General features: G+C 48.7%; 1 protein-coding gene and 1 long non-coding RNA gene across 3 annotated transcripts in view; one reads left to right on the forward strand and one right to left on the reverse strand.

Moving 5' to 3' along the window:
- The window catches only part of GALNT16 (polypeptide N-acetylgalactosaminyltransferase 16), a 92,959-nt gene that overhangs the window by 25,702 nt on the left and 53,506 nt on the right, over positions 1-13,751 (forward strand). The gene's annotated exons all lie outside the window — the stretch shown is intronic.
- Positions 805-4,132, reverse strand: LOC123386127. The gene is made up of 3 exons (XR_006599749.1): positions 3,599-4,132; positions 3,161-3,254; positions 805-1,297 (listed from the first exon to the last, which is right to left on the reverse strand). It is a non-coding gene; the product is annotated as an uncharacterized LOC123386127 (long non-coding RNA).

Consider the following 13,751-nt stretch of genomic DNA (forward strand, 5'->3'; position numbering starts at 1 on the left):
TGGCCCAGTGAGTGTGGCCCCAGGAGTTACCCAGACATGATGGGATTCGTAGGCCTTTCACAGGCTACATCCTCCGGGACCGGAAGTTTCCAGTGGGTTTCCACCAACACAGAACTTATGGATTGGAAGACAGTCAGTCTCTACAGCATCAGAAACTTAAAAACTCATCCCAGGGTCTGGGAAAGTCAACACCTAGAGAGTGAAAGAATGCATGGGTGACCCAGGCTCGTGGCTGGGTCTGATGTTGACGTGGGCTTTCTTCTTGGCCAGTGGACAGGGGTCTTTAATTACTTTTCCTTTGGGGCCTCTGAGGGATGCTGAGGTGCTGGAGGCCTTGGAGAGGCTGAGAGTGTCTGAGCCCGTGTGGAAGTCATTGCTTTGATGGGAGCGCCGTTTTGGAGTCTCTGGTGGTAAGCGTGACAGACTTAAGTCATGGGGGATGTATTGCTAGGATACGTGGAAGGCTGGGAACCAGCCATTGCAGGTGGTCAAAACCTCTGAAGGCTTCACCCTGCTAGAAGACTCACACTACAATTATATCGTTGTGGGGCTTATGTCCTGTGGTTACCCTTTGGCAGGAAGAAGTGGGATGTCTCCAAAAGAGCCTGCAAGGACCCCTTGGGTTTCCGTGGTGATGTTGGAGAGGGGAGGGGAAAAGACCCTTGGATTTACCCTCCCGGTGAGGTTGCCCTCAGAGACAAGAAGCAATTTCTTACAAGGAAACCAGAGACCTCTTCAAAAGGGGAAGTGGATACTGGCCTCCCCAAACAGAGACTGTCTTCCACGCCCAGTGTAGAAATTGTTCTGAGCTATTTTTGTGAATTAACTCAATTGACCATATGCTTTGTTGGCCAGTGTCAATGATGTAATATGTCGCATTCTTAAAAGTGAGAGACGTGCCACAGTGCTAATTATTGTTGCATGCACATACGTGCATCTTTATTGTCAGAACTCACAGCTGCAGGTGCTCTCAAGTTCATGCTTTGACCCACCCCATCTCGCTCGATCTTTGCAAGGTTCTTGGGAGGCAGCTGTTTTATTGTACCCAGTCCCCCCAGGAGAAGGATGCTTTGCCTCAGGAAACCAACATTTTGGATGGCCTTGCAGGCAAACAGGAAGGTGGGGGAAGAGGAAACTGTCCCAGGACATCAGCAAGGAACCCAGGCGGCCTGTGCCGGGATCAGCTCGGCAGGGGTGGACTCCACAAGCATCTGTCTTTGGTGCCTCCCCAGAGGAGCTAAGACAAAACATGAGCGTGGACTTTTTTCCTTTTGGTTTCACTGTGGATGATTTGAAACTGACAGAAGCGAATAAAAAGGTTACAAAAAGAGTAAGGTTCTCATTGACCCCAAGATGCTATGGTGGAAAGTGACTGAAAGAGTCACATCAAGAATGTGATTCCTGAGAGCACCTTCCAGCACTCAGACCTGCTGAGGAAAATTCCCTGTGCACTGCACCTCTGGGCTGGGGAACAAAACAGCAGCCCAAATGGTAATGGTCTCAGAAAATTACCAGCCCTTGGACATGAGGGTGGGGAATGGAAATGCTATTTCAGCCCTGTCTGGAAAGAATTAAACGCCAACCCCCCCCCCCATCTCAGTTCCATTATTGATGACAGTTAAATGGGGTCAGAGGAAGCAAGCGTCACGTGGGAAGGCTTCCCAAAGCCTTCCCAGGACACAGGGAGCTCCCTGGCCACCTATGATTCTCAGAGGAGGTGGGGACTACAACCCACAGGGCAGGAGAGGCTGTTGGAGGTCTTCCAGACCCACTGGGGCTCGGTGACCCTCTTCTCATGTTTAAATTCTCAACTTCAATGCTCTTTCCCTTACGGTTAAGGGATAAGGGAGATTCTTTTTGGAAGGACGGGCTTTTGGTTTTTTCGTTACACTTAATATTTTCTAATTTTACATAGAAATGTTTGAAGTTTGTCTCCAAAGACTCACGGGGGACTCAACTCTAACTGGCCCACGTTTCTACACCAGGTGACTCCAGGTAGATCAGCCACACAGACAGCTGGGTTGGCACAGATATAGCTTGGTGGGACTACGGCCTGATCTACCTGGCCTGTTCTTTTTATTTATTTATTTTTAGTTTTTTAATGTTTGTTTATTTATTTATTTATTTATTTATTTATTTATTTATTTATTTTTGAGAGAGACAGAGACAGAGACAGAGAGAGGGAGACAGAGCGTGAGTAGGAGAAGGGCAGAGAAAGACAGAGACACAGAATCCGAAACAGGCTCCAGGCTCTGAGCTGTCAGCACAGAGCCTGAAGCGGGGCTCGAGCACAGAGCCTGAAGCGGGGCTCGAACTCATGAACCGTGAGATCATGACCTGAGCCAAAGTCAGGTGCTTAACTGACTGAGCCACCCAGGCGCCCCACACCTGTCCTGTTCTTTATGGCCAGGGCAGTGGAAGGGACCGCTCTTTCCACAGGCATGTACCAAGCCCGGACCTTGACCCTAGCCTGCCAGGCCTGTGTTTGCTGACTGCTGGGGCCAAACCCTGGCCCCTGCCAAGAAGGCCCAGAATGGTGTGGGACAGGAGCTTGATGCTCTGGGTTTCGGGCTCTCTTCACTAGCTGTGGAGCTCCTCTTGAATCTCTCCATTTTTAAATCCGTAAAATCACTATATGATAATACACAAAGGCTTATCAAATGAGACAGTCACATGAAGTTACTTTACAAACTGGCCGGTGCCATAAAAGCATAAGGAACCACAGTCGTTACTGTAGTGGGTTCCCCAAGGCCGGCAGTGGGCATGACGCCACAGGCACTGCTACCTAGGGAAGGTTCAGTTCGGATGTCCCTCCTAGGCACAGAGCGGGTGGTGTCCCGATGGGTTCCTCTTTTAGGCAGGAACCCCGGGGGGGGGTGGTGGTGGAAGGGGACCTGTTGGTGGCTTTGTCTCAGCCTCTGCACTAGCTTCATAACAGCTGCCGTTTGTGGAGCATTCAATCTGTGCCCAGCACCGTGCTAAGCATTTTACACACACAATGTCATTTTCTTCTCCCAACATCCCTGTGCGGTAGGTAGCGGGGCGCCGAGCGGTTAAGTAACTTGCCCAAGGCTACACAGCTAGTCAGGGACAGAGCTGGGACTCCCTACCATGTTGTCTCCTTCTTAAGTTAGTGCTCTTAGCCTGTGTGCCAGGTTACCTCTGTATTTCCCACGATGACCTCTGTCCTGGGACGGAGGGGAAAAGGTGGGTCAGCTGCTTGATGGTGTTGCGGGTGCTGGGCCCTGCTCCTCCTGGGAGAAGAGACGAAAGCCAAGGCATGTGGGGTGGGGAGTGGGAGCACCATCCCCGAGCCCCGGGGGAGCATATCTGACTCCTCCTCGTTCATCCCCTAAAGACACCAAGGCGGGGCCCCCTCCACACCTTCGCTGGTCTTGTGGCCCACAAGATGTCCTTTATGCCTAACCCTCCCAGGCTCCTGCCCCCGCCTGGACCCAGTCACACTCTCTCTGCTCTCTGGGGAGGTGGAGAATTACTCCATCCCACCCATAACAAGATTTCTTTTTCCAAACTCACAGATCTACTTCAATCCCTCTCATCCTTTGTCCTTACTGTCTAGACGCCAGCTTCCCCTCACCTGTTTGGTTGGCAGGCACCCTGTGGGGAGGCTGACAGATGCCTCCTGGGGACAACAACGGCTGCAGTTCCTAGGCCCCTCCAGCCTGAGGACAGGGTTGGCCCACTGGGCGGCCTTGACCCAATGTGGAGAGTCCTTGACCCAATGTGGAGAGTCGGATCCCAGCGCTGGGAGGCGTAAGTGGGTAATCTTCCTTTACGAAGAGCAATGCTTTCCTAACAATCTGCAAGAGAAATGTACCTGCAGGTGACAAGAAATTTAGAAGACATCCCCTCCATTCGTTAAGCACTAAGTACACACTACGAACCTCTGTTGATCCCTGTACACGTATTGTAGTCCTCACAACCCCCAAGCTGGTACTTTTTTTCCCTAACCCGTTCTACAGATGAGGAAGCTGAGACAACAGAAGTTAAGTGTCTTGTCACGGGTCAGATGGCTAATCAGTAGAGGAGCCAGGATCAAACCCCATTCTGTCTTGCCCCAAAGTCTCCGCTCTAAACTCGCCAGCACACTGTTCCACTGCCTTGCAGAGAAACAGACACTGAGGCACACAAGAGGGATTGCACTGACTCCTTTCTGCTGTCTCCACCCCTTTAATGTCTAAACCAGATAGTAAAAGGATTTCTTTATGGCTACTCTGTAGGGTGTAGCACTTTCCTTTCAGACAGACTATTTCTTAAACAGGGTTGGCTGTTTACTGCATAAACATTTCAAAATACAACTGGACAACCCCAAGCCATTTGAATCAATTAGACAGTGGTTTCTTCCTTGGCCAGCATTTATTGAGTACTTACTTTAGATCAAGCATTCTGTGTTATTTTTATTTAGTTCTCATACTAACCTGAGTTAGGTGGTGGTGTTGTGAGTTCAGTACGTGGTTAAGCACCTTGCCCTTAAAATCAGGCTACCTGCCCCGCTGTTTGCTAATCATATGACCTGTGTGACCATGGGCAAGTCACTTAACCTCTGTGTGCCCAGTTTCCTCGTTTGTTTTTTTTTAATCTTTTTTTTTTTTTTATCGTTTATTTACTTTCAAGATAGAGACAGAGTGTGAGTGAGGGAGGGGCAGAGAGAGAGGGAGACACAGAATCTGAAGCAGGCTCCAGGCTCTGAGCTGTCAGCACAGAGCCCGACACGGGACTTGAACTCACAGACCGTGAGATCATGAGCTGAAGTCTGACGCTTAACCGACTGAGCCACCCAGGTGCTCCCAGTTTCCTCATTTGTAAAATGGTCACCACAGGAGAGTTGTAAGGCTTAAATGGGTTAACAATGTAAAGCACTTGGAAGAGTGCCTGGCATTCTAGTAAGCCTCGGTTACTGCAGACCATTTTACAGATGAGGACGTTGGAAGGCAAGTAGTTTGCCTAGCTAAACTGGAAGAGCTGACATTTTAATCCAATGAGTCTGATGCCAGGACCCATACACTTAACCACTACCACCTCTTAGCGGCCCCAATTCCTTTCCTTTAAACACACACACACACACACGCACTTTACTGGGGCACCTTGTTAGCTCAGTAAGTAGAGCATGCAACTGTTTTTTGTTTTTTAATGTTTTATTTATTTTTGAGAGAGAGAGAGAGAGAGAGAAAGAGACAGACTGTGAGTAGGGGAGGGGCAGAGAGAGGGAGACACAGAATCCGAAGTGAGCTCCAGGCTCTGAGCTATCAGCGGGGCTTGAACTCATGAACGGTGAGATCAGACCTGAGCCAAAGTCGGACGCTTAACTGACTGAGCCACCCAGGCGCCCCTAGAGTGTGCAACTCTTGATCTTGGGGTTGAGAGTTTGAGTCCCATGTTAGATGCAGAGATTGCTTAAAAATAAAATATTCAAAAAAAATTCTTTTTAATTCCAAAACCCACTTTACTGAGGTATAATTTGCATACCATAAAATTGACTCACTTAAAGTATATTTCAATGACTTTTACTAAATTTATAGAGTTGTGCAGCCATCACTATAATCAAGTTTAGTACATTTGTATGATCCCCCAAAAGATCCCTCCTGCCTATTTGCAGTCCCAGCCCCACCCTAGACTGGGGCAACCACTAATCTACTCTTTGTCTCTATGGGTTTGCCTCATTTGGGCATTGCATATAAATGGAATCCTCCAACAGGTGGTCATGTGTCTGGCTTCTTTCGCTTCCCAGGATGCTTTTGAGATGCTTTCACATAGCAGTTGATATTAGTAGTTTGTTTCTTTTTATTGATGAGTAGTATTTCATAGTATGGATAGACCATATTTTGTTTATTCGTTCTCTGGCTGATGGACATTTAGATTAATTCTACCTTTTAACTATTACGAAAACCTTTTAAAGTTTAATAATTTATTGTGAAAAATGTCAACCATGCAGTGAGCCACCACAGACCCATCAACCAGCTTCAATAGGAGCATTAACATCCGCCATTATTCTTTCATCTAGACCCTTCTCAGACACCCTATCATCTCAGTCAGTCTTTGACTTCTTCCTTTAGGCAAATGAGTTTTTATTTAATTTTGAATAGGTAATGTATTCATAAGATTTGAAGAGTATAAAAGATATACAGTGAAAAGTTTCACTCTGGAAACTTCTATCCCCCATCTGCTCAGTTTTCACTCAGTGCCTTCCAACTACTGTTATTTTCATATATTTTACCAGAAGGCATATATAAGAAGATATGAATATATAGTCTTTGCCCACTTTTCACACGAAAGGTAGCATATATTATTTATACTGTTTTGCACCTTGATTTTGTTCACTTAATAATATAGTTTAGAAGTCTTTTCATATCAGAAGATAATTTCCTTACCCTTTTAAAAAAAAATTTTTTTTTAACATTTATTTATTTTTGAGACAGAGAGAGACAGAGCATGAACGGGGGAGGGGCAGAGAGAGAGGGAGACACAGAATCGGAAGCAGGCTCCAGGCTCTGAGCCATCAGCCCAGAGCCCGACGCAGGGCTCGAACTCACGGATCGCGAGATCGTGACCTGAGCTGAAGTCGGACACTTAACCGACTGCGCCACCCAGGCGCCCGTTGTTTTTTTTTTTTTTTTTTTTTTTTTTTTTTTTTAGAGCTTCTGTTATTCCATGGTGTAGAGGTACCTTAACTTATTCAGCCTGCCACCCACTCTGGACATTTGGGCTGTTTCTGGTCGTCTACAGCCAATGCCATGGTTCTTAAACTTGTATCTACATCATTTCTCACTTATACCAGCACGTCTGTAAGATAAATTTCCTAAGAAGGAGTTGCCGGGTCAGAACATATGCATTCATAGCATTTGTAATTTTCATTGATTTGCCCTCATTGGCAACGGTACCAAGTTACACCCACACCAGCAATATGTGCAAGCACTTGAGTCTCCATTTTCTCGCCAACAGTTAAGACTTTTTAACTTTTGCATAATAGTCCAGATCTCGCCTCATTTTCTCTCCCTCTTTCTTTCTTTCTCTTCTTATTTCGCTTTAGTGTATACATTTTTATGTTCAGAGTCTTTGGGTTATTCCCTGCCCACCTTGAGTCATTTTTTAAAGCATTTTTGTAAACAGCTCTTTGGTGACGTAATTCACATACCATCCAATTTACCCGCTTAAAGTACACCCTTCCATGGTTTAGTCTGTAGCTCATTTTTAATGCTCATCTCTAACCTTTTAAAACAGTGTTTTTTCTAATACAGAAGCCATACCTGTTTAGTTCAGAAAACTTGGAAAAAACAGAAAGCCCCAAGAAAAATAACATAGTGCCATCACCCAAAGGTATCCATTGTTAACATTTCTTTTTAAACAAAAATGGTATGGGGAGTCTGGGTGGCTCAGTCGGTTAAGCGGCCCAGGATCTCACGGTTTGTGGGTGTGGGGCTCACGACGGCTCTGCCCTGACGGTGCGGAGCCTGCTTGGGATTCTCTCTCTCTCTGCCCCTCCCCCACTCACGCTCTCTCTCCCGAAATAAATACGTTTTAAAAACTTTAAACAAAAATGGGACCTAACGTGTACGCTCTGCCAAGGTTTGCTTTTGTCTTTCTCAGTTCCTTTATGTCTCTCGCTCTGGTCCTCGACCTCTAGGGCTGCAAATCAGCATAATTACCATCGTGATGATAACAATTGCAACACTGGTGAGAATACGCCCCGCTCACGGTGAACTTGCTGGGGGCCAGTGGCTGTGTGCTGCGCACTTTATGCGCTCGATCTCAACCAACCGGTGAAATCATTTAGCAACCTTGGTACTACGCTCACCCCATTTTACCGCTGAAGAAACGGAGGCTCAGAGAGGTTAAGTAAGCTGCCTGATGTTAAACAGGTAGCAAGTGAAAGGAGCTAAGGCTTGAATTCTCATCCGTGTGACTTCAGAAGTCCTGGCCACTAAACTATACGTCATACGAAAGACACTCAGGACTGGTTCAAAGAAACCAGCCCCGGGGCGCCTGGATGGCTCAGTTGGTTAAGCGTCCGACTTCAGCTCAGGTCACGATCTCACAGTCTGTGAGTTCGAGCCCCGCGTCGGGCTCTGGGCTGACAGCTCAGAGCCTGGAGCCTGCTTCAGATTCTGTGTCTCCCTCTCTCTCTGCCCCTTCCCCGCTCATGCTCTGTCTCTCTCTGTCTCAAAAATAAATAAAAACATTTTAAAAAATTAAAAAAAAAACAAAAAAAAAACAAAGAAACCAGCCCCTCTCTCAGGAAGAGAGAGGCCTCCAAGTGACCAGATGCCATCCTTAATTCCTGGTCCTCATCTTTCTCTTCTATCAGCCGCTTTTGACACTGCTCTCTCAGGAGGGCCCGGGGGTTACCGCCCCTCGAGAGCAAGCTTGGGGCCCACCAACACCACCTCCAGAAGGCCCACTGTGTTTGGGGGCAGGGCTGCCTCAGGGTCAGCGCCCTTCTGCATTTGCAGGATTTTCTGGCTGCGTGTGGACCCTCTCTGTCCCTCTCTGCTCCTTTAGCCTGCAGAAAGGGAGTAGAGGGAGTGGGGCACCTGTTGCTAGAAGAGTGGCCTACATCACAAAAAGATGTGGCGACCCCTCCGGCACCAGTCAGTTTATAACTGTCCCAGCCCCAACCTGTTGGTGGAGAATCACAGGACAATGGTAAAAGCACTGACCTCCGCCCTTCGTGAACACCCTCCGGTTCCCCTCTCTCACTTCCCATGTCCCCCCACCATGTTCCACCCTCTCCAGCACTTTGGGGGTATCTTGCCCTGAGTTTGCTAAGCCAAATAGCCAGCGGGAGGCCCATGGCTGTTAACCGGAACAGCAGGCTGGTTGCTTGGTTGCCATGGCAACAGCTGTTGTGAGTAAGTGGTCCTTGTGGCAGAAGACGATGTAATATACCAAATTTGGGGCCCCCGTGGGCATCTGCTAGAGGCTTCATTGGGTGCCTTCTGTGGCACTGGGCTGCACGCAGGGGCTGTGACTGAGGAGGTGCCAGCCCAGAGGTGCATCCTGTGTCCGGAGACCCAGCTCTAGACATCACCCAAGGCCAAGGCCTTGCACTTCTGCTCCCAGCTATGATGTATGAGAGCAGCCCTCCCGCTGAGAACAGCCGGGAAATCTGGACAAAGCATTGAAAAGTCTGCACGAGGTTGCGAATGAGGTGGATAGGGCAGATGTCCCCCCCCTAGGGACCCATTTTGGCGTGGGCACAGTGGCCCTGTGCTGCTGTTAAAATAGCAAAACTCCTACCAAAAGTTGTCCAGGCTTGCTGCGTGCCTTCTCTCCTTCCATTCCTCCTTGATGCCACTCCAGCCAGGGTTTTGTCCCTACCGTTCCTCTAAAATGCTCTTGTCAAGGTCACCAGTGACTTCCAAGTGACTAGATGCCATCCTTAATTCGTGGTCCTCGTCTTTCTTTTCTATCAGCCGCTTTTGACACTGTGAGTCACTCTCCGGTCTCCTGTCACTCTTGGCTTCAGGGAGACCAGACTCACCAGCTGTTCCTTCTCCTTGTCTGTGCTGGGGCTTCCTCTTCCCTGACCCTTGAACCTTGGAGGGCCCAAGAGCTTAAGGCTTGGTCCTCCGGTTTGTTCAGTCTTCACTTGCTCCCTGAGGGATCTCACCTAGACTAGGATCCCAGGAAACAGGCTCTAAGCCGGAGATTTGCCTCGGGATGAACACCTGTAAGAACGCAGAGGCACCAGGTGACCTGTGATGCTGTTGCAGGAAAGGCTTCAGCCCACAGTGCTGGGATCTGGGGAGTGCCAGACACAGTGCTGTGCAGGAATTAGCTCGCTAAAGCCCTCGCGGAGGAGGTTGTGTCATCGTCTCCATTCTGCAGGTGCAGAGGTGGAGGCTGGATGAAGTTATCCAGCTTGCCCACCATGAGGAGCTGGGATCCGACTCAGTCTGGTTTCCTCCCAGCACCCTACCCTCCTGCTGCTCTATAGAGCTCCAGCAGAGCATGCTGGGTAAACTCCAGGGCCAGGTCCCTCGGAGGCCCCCTGGAATGCCCACTGCAGGGCTCCCTGGGCCTGTCCTCACCCTGCTGAGAGGAAACGTGTCCCTCCGGAGGTCTGGGCCAGGGCTGGAGGCCATACACAGCTGTGGCAGTCTCTTGTTTCACTCAAAGATGCATGAGAAATTTGTACCTGCTTCTTGATCATTAGAAAAGTAACATCCAGGTGCACCTGGGTGGCTCAGTCAGTTAAGCCTCTGACTTTGGCTCAGGTCCTGATCTCATGGTTCTTGAGTCCGAGCCCCGCGTTGGCTTCTGTGCTGACAGCTCAGAGCCTGGAGCCTGTTTCGGATTCTGTGTCTCCCTCTCTCTCTCTGCCCCTTCCCCACTTGTGTTCTCTCTTTCTCTCTCTCAAAAATAAATAAACTTAAAAACCAAAACAAGAAAAATAATGTCTGATCTCCCCAATATTTGAACAAAAGGAAGAAGCACTGTGGTTACCTCATGTCTTTGTGTTTCCCTGGATGGATTACCTCATATCCTTGACCCCTTTATCCGGTAGATGTGGGCACTGAAAATGAGGACAGAGGAACAGATTCTGCTTTCCCACCACCTAGGCCCGGAGCACACCCCCTCCATCTTTCTTTCCTTTCCTGTATTTTCTCCAGGTGCTATGACTCACAGCCCCCTGGGCTGGCGGCCGTCAGGCTGGGGGTGGGGGTGGTGGAAGGTGCTGCTAGGGAGGCCCCCCTCGGATTCTGTCCCTATCTGCTCCTAATACACCAAGGCTGCTGCGTTTCAGGATCTGACAGAGCTGTTCTCTGTTGGTGAAAGAATTCAAGCAGCCCCAGAGACAAGATGAAGGGATGAGGACCCAGAGAGCCAGACCTCTCTTTTCCCAAGTCCCCTAGTGCCCCCTCTCAGCATACAGCGTGCGCACCTCAGGGAGCCACGCGGCACAGATGGTTCTGGAATTTGAAGAAAAAAAAAAATCAGTGACCAAATAAGCAGATCTCTAACCTTCGGGGATGAACCCCTCTGCCTTTCTGAAGAACTTTTATATGTAAAGTGTACGTGTGTGTGTCACACACACGCATATATGCTCCATACTCACGAGCATGGCCCTGTCCACACAAAAGCTTGTACCCGTGTGCAGATGTAAGCACATCGGCACTACCCACACGCGGGCCCGTGCACACACACACAAGTGCACCCACACACTCCTGCAAGCAGCCACACCCAGAACTGGAAACCCTGACGGGGTCAGGACTGGGATGAAACTGTTCTCACCCTTGATGTTGCTGGAGCCACAGCTGTCGGCTGCTGCCATGGCTGCCAGGGCCACCTCCAGAGTTGCTGTTCTCCAGGGGCCGGGTGACAGTCTGTGGTCTCTTGGAAAGCCATTCTTGCCCTTGCTAGTCAGAGCCCAGGGTGATGTTTAAAGTGTGCCGGAGACGCTTCGAGTGTAGGTTTCGGGGACAGCCATTGAAGCATCTGCAGAATTTTCACAGCATCCACCCTGAGGCTGGAGGGAGAATAGAGTAGGCTGGTTTTAGACGTGACCTCCTGGGTTTCTCTGACTTTTGAAGTGCTGGGCATCAGTTTGGGGCCCACAGGAGGAGGGCTGAAGACGGGGCTCTTAATGGGTGATGGGAGTTGGAGGCGGAGGAGGGGCACTGGTCTAAGGTGGAGTCCCTGAGGTGGGGTCCTGCCCAGACAGGGGAAGGAAGGAATGACTGGCCAATGGCAGAGGCCAAGGACATTGGGTGGTCAGTACCTGAGAAGGCCAGCTAGCAGTGCTCAGTGTTAGGGCTGCGGCTGTGCCCCTAGCCTTGGCCCAGCCAGACAACTCAGGAAGGACTGGAGCTTGGCAGATCCCTGAAGGGGAACAAGGGCCGCGTGGCAGGCATTGTCCCCATTTTGCAGTGAAGACATCAGGCCAGACAGCTCATGAATGGCAGAACCAAGAAGGAAAGCCCATGTTCTTTCTTTAAAAAAGATGATTCGATTTTTAAAAATCACAAAAGCTACACATGCCTGTTTTAGCAAATGCAATAATACAGAGCTATCTAAAGGAAAAGTGAACACTGTCCTTCTGCCCCTTCTCCCCACCCCACTCCAATACCGTCTACCCGAGCTAAACATTAACAGCCTGCCATGCAATTTTCTTTTCCCTGTGATCACAGAAATGCACACACACACACACACACACACACACACACACACACAGCTAGCTCTCTCTCCCTGGCTCTCTCCTTACACACAGAAAATGGACTCTCACCCTTATAAATGATCCATCCAGTGTCCCTTTCCCTTTAAAATACTGGAGACATCTCTCCAAGACAGGGTGCTTAGGTCTACCTCATTCTAGAGGATGGCCTTACCACAGTTTGTTTAATGGGCCCCCACTAATGGACACTCAGGGCGTTTCAAGGCTTTGCCAACATAATACGCATGCTAGAAGAGACACTCATACGTACGACTTTATACACTCCTGCTTTCTTTCTGTTGTGTAAAGCTCCCACACTGGGATTACTGCTCAAAGCTCTGTATGTTTTATTTCTTTTTTTAAATTTGTAAAATATTTATTTATTTTTGAGAGAGAGACAGAGTGCAAGTGGGGGAGGAGCAGAGAGAGAGGGAGACACAGAATCCAAAGCAGGCTCCAGGATCTGAGCTGTCAGCCCAGAGCCCAACATGGGGCTCGAACCCACAAACTGTGAGATCATGACCTGAGCCGAAGTCAGACGCTCAACTGATTGAGCCACCCAGGTGCTCTGTATGTTTTAAATTTAAACACACTTGGAGCGCCTGGGTGGCTCAGTCGGTTGAACGTCCGACTTTGGCTCAGGTCATGATCTCACGGGTCATGGGTTTGAGCCCCATGTCGGGCTCTCTGCTGTCAGCCCTGAGCCCGGTTTGGATCCTCTGTCTCCTTTTCTCTGCTTTCCCCCCACTAGCGCATGCATGCACACACTCTGTCTCTCAAAAATAAACATTTTTTTTTTAAAAAAAGGATCTTCCTTAATGTTCGGTTATTCTACTGAATTTTCTTACAATATTTTTTTCATATGTATATTTTAAATTCATCTGGAATTTGTTTCAGTATCTCTGTTGTGAACTAGGGACTAATTTTGTTTTCTTCCATATGATTAGCCAGTTATGCCAACACTAATTATGCCAAACTATCTTTTCGTCACTGAATTAGAATGCCGATTTGTCATATACTGAGTTCTTGTATATATTATTTCTGGATTATATCCTGTTCCTCTGATCTTTTTGTTTTTTCTCCAGCCAGCACCATATCGTTGTGATTACAGAGGCTTTAGGTTAGGTTTAATAACTGGTGAGGCAAGTCTCTACTGTTGTCGTCTCGTTGTTGTTGTTGTTGTTTGCTTTCTTTTGGGGGGGGAGGGGCTGGGAGAGAGAGGTCTGCGCCCTCTTCAGATGTTTGTTCTTCCAGAGGAACTTTCCAATTTTGTTGTCAAGATGAAAGCAAAGGTGATTGGTATCCCCACTGGGAACGGCATCTGTGTCGGCCCTACATGTGTTTGGAAGCCCATGGTCCTGTCACCGTACGGGGCGGGGCTCTCGTTGGCACCTCCCAGCCTTGTGATCCCTCGACCACATAGGAGAGCAGTGAAAAAGGTAAAGGCAGCTTCAGCCTGAGCTTGGAACTTCCCCTCTGCAGAATATTGTTGTGCTTTCCCTCGGAAAAGAGATGCAAATTCATATCATGTTCATCGGGTTTGGTGATTCCGTCTTGGTTTAACACCAATAGTGGCTCG

The sequence above is a fragment of the Felis catus genome, chromosome B3 (assembly GCF_018350175.1).
Source record: "Felis catus isolate Fca126 chromosome B3, F.catus_Fca126_mat1.0, whole genome shotgun sequence".
NCBI lineage: Eukaryota > Metazoa > Chordata > Mammalia > Carnivora > Felidae > Felis > Felis catus.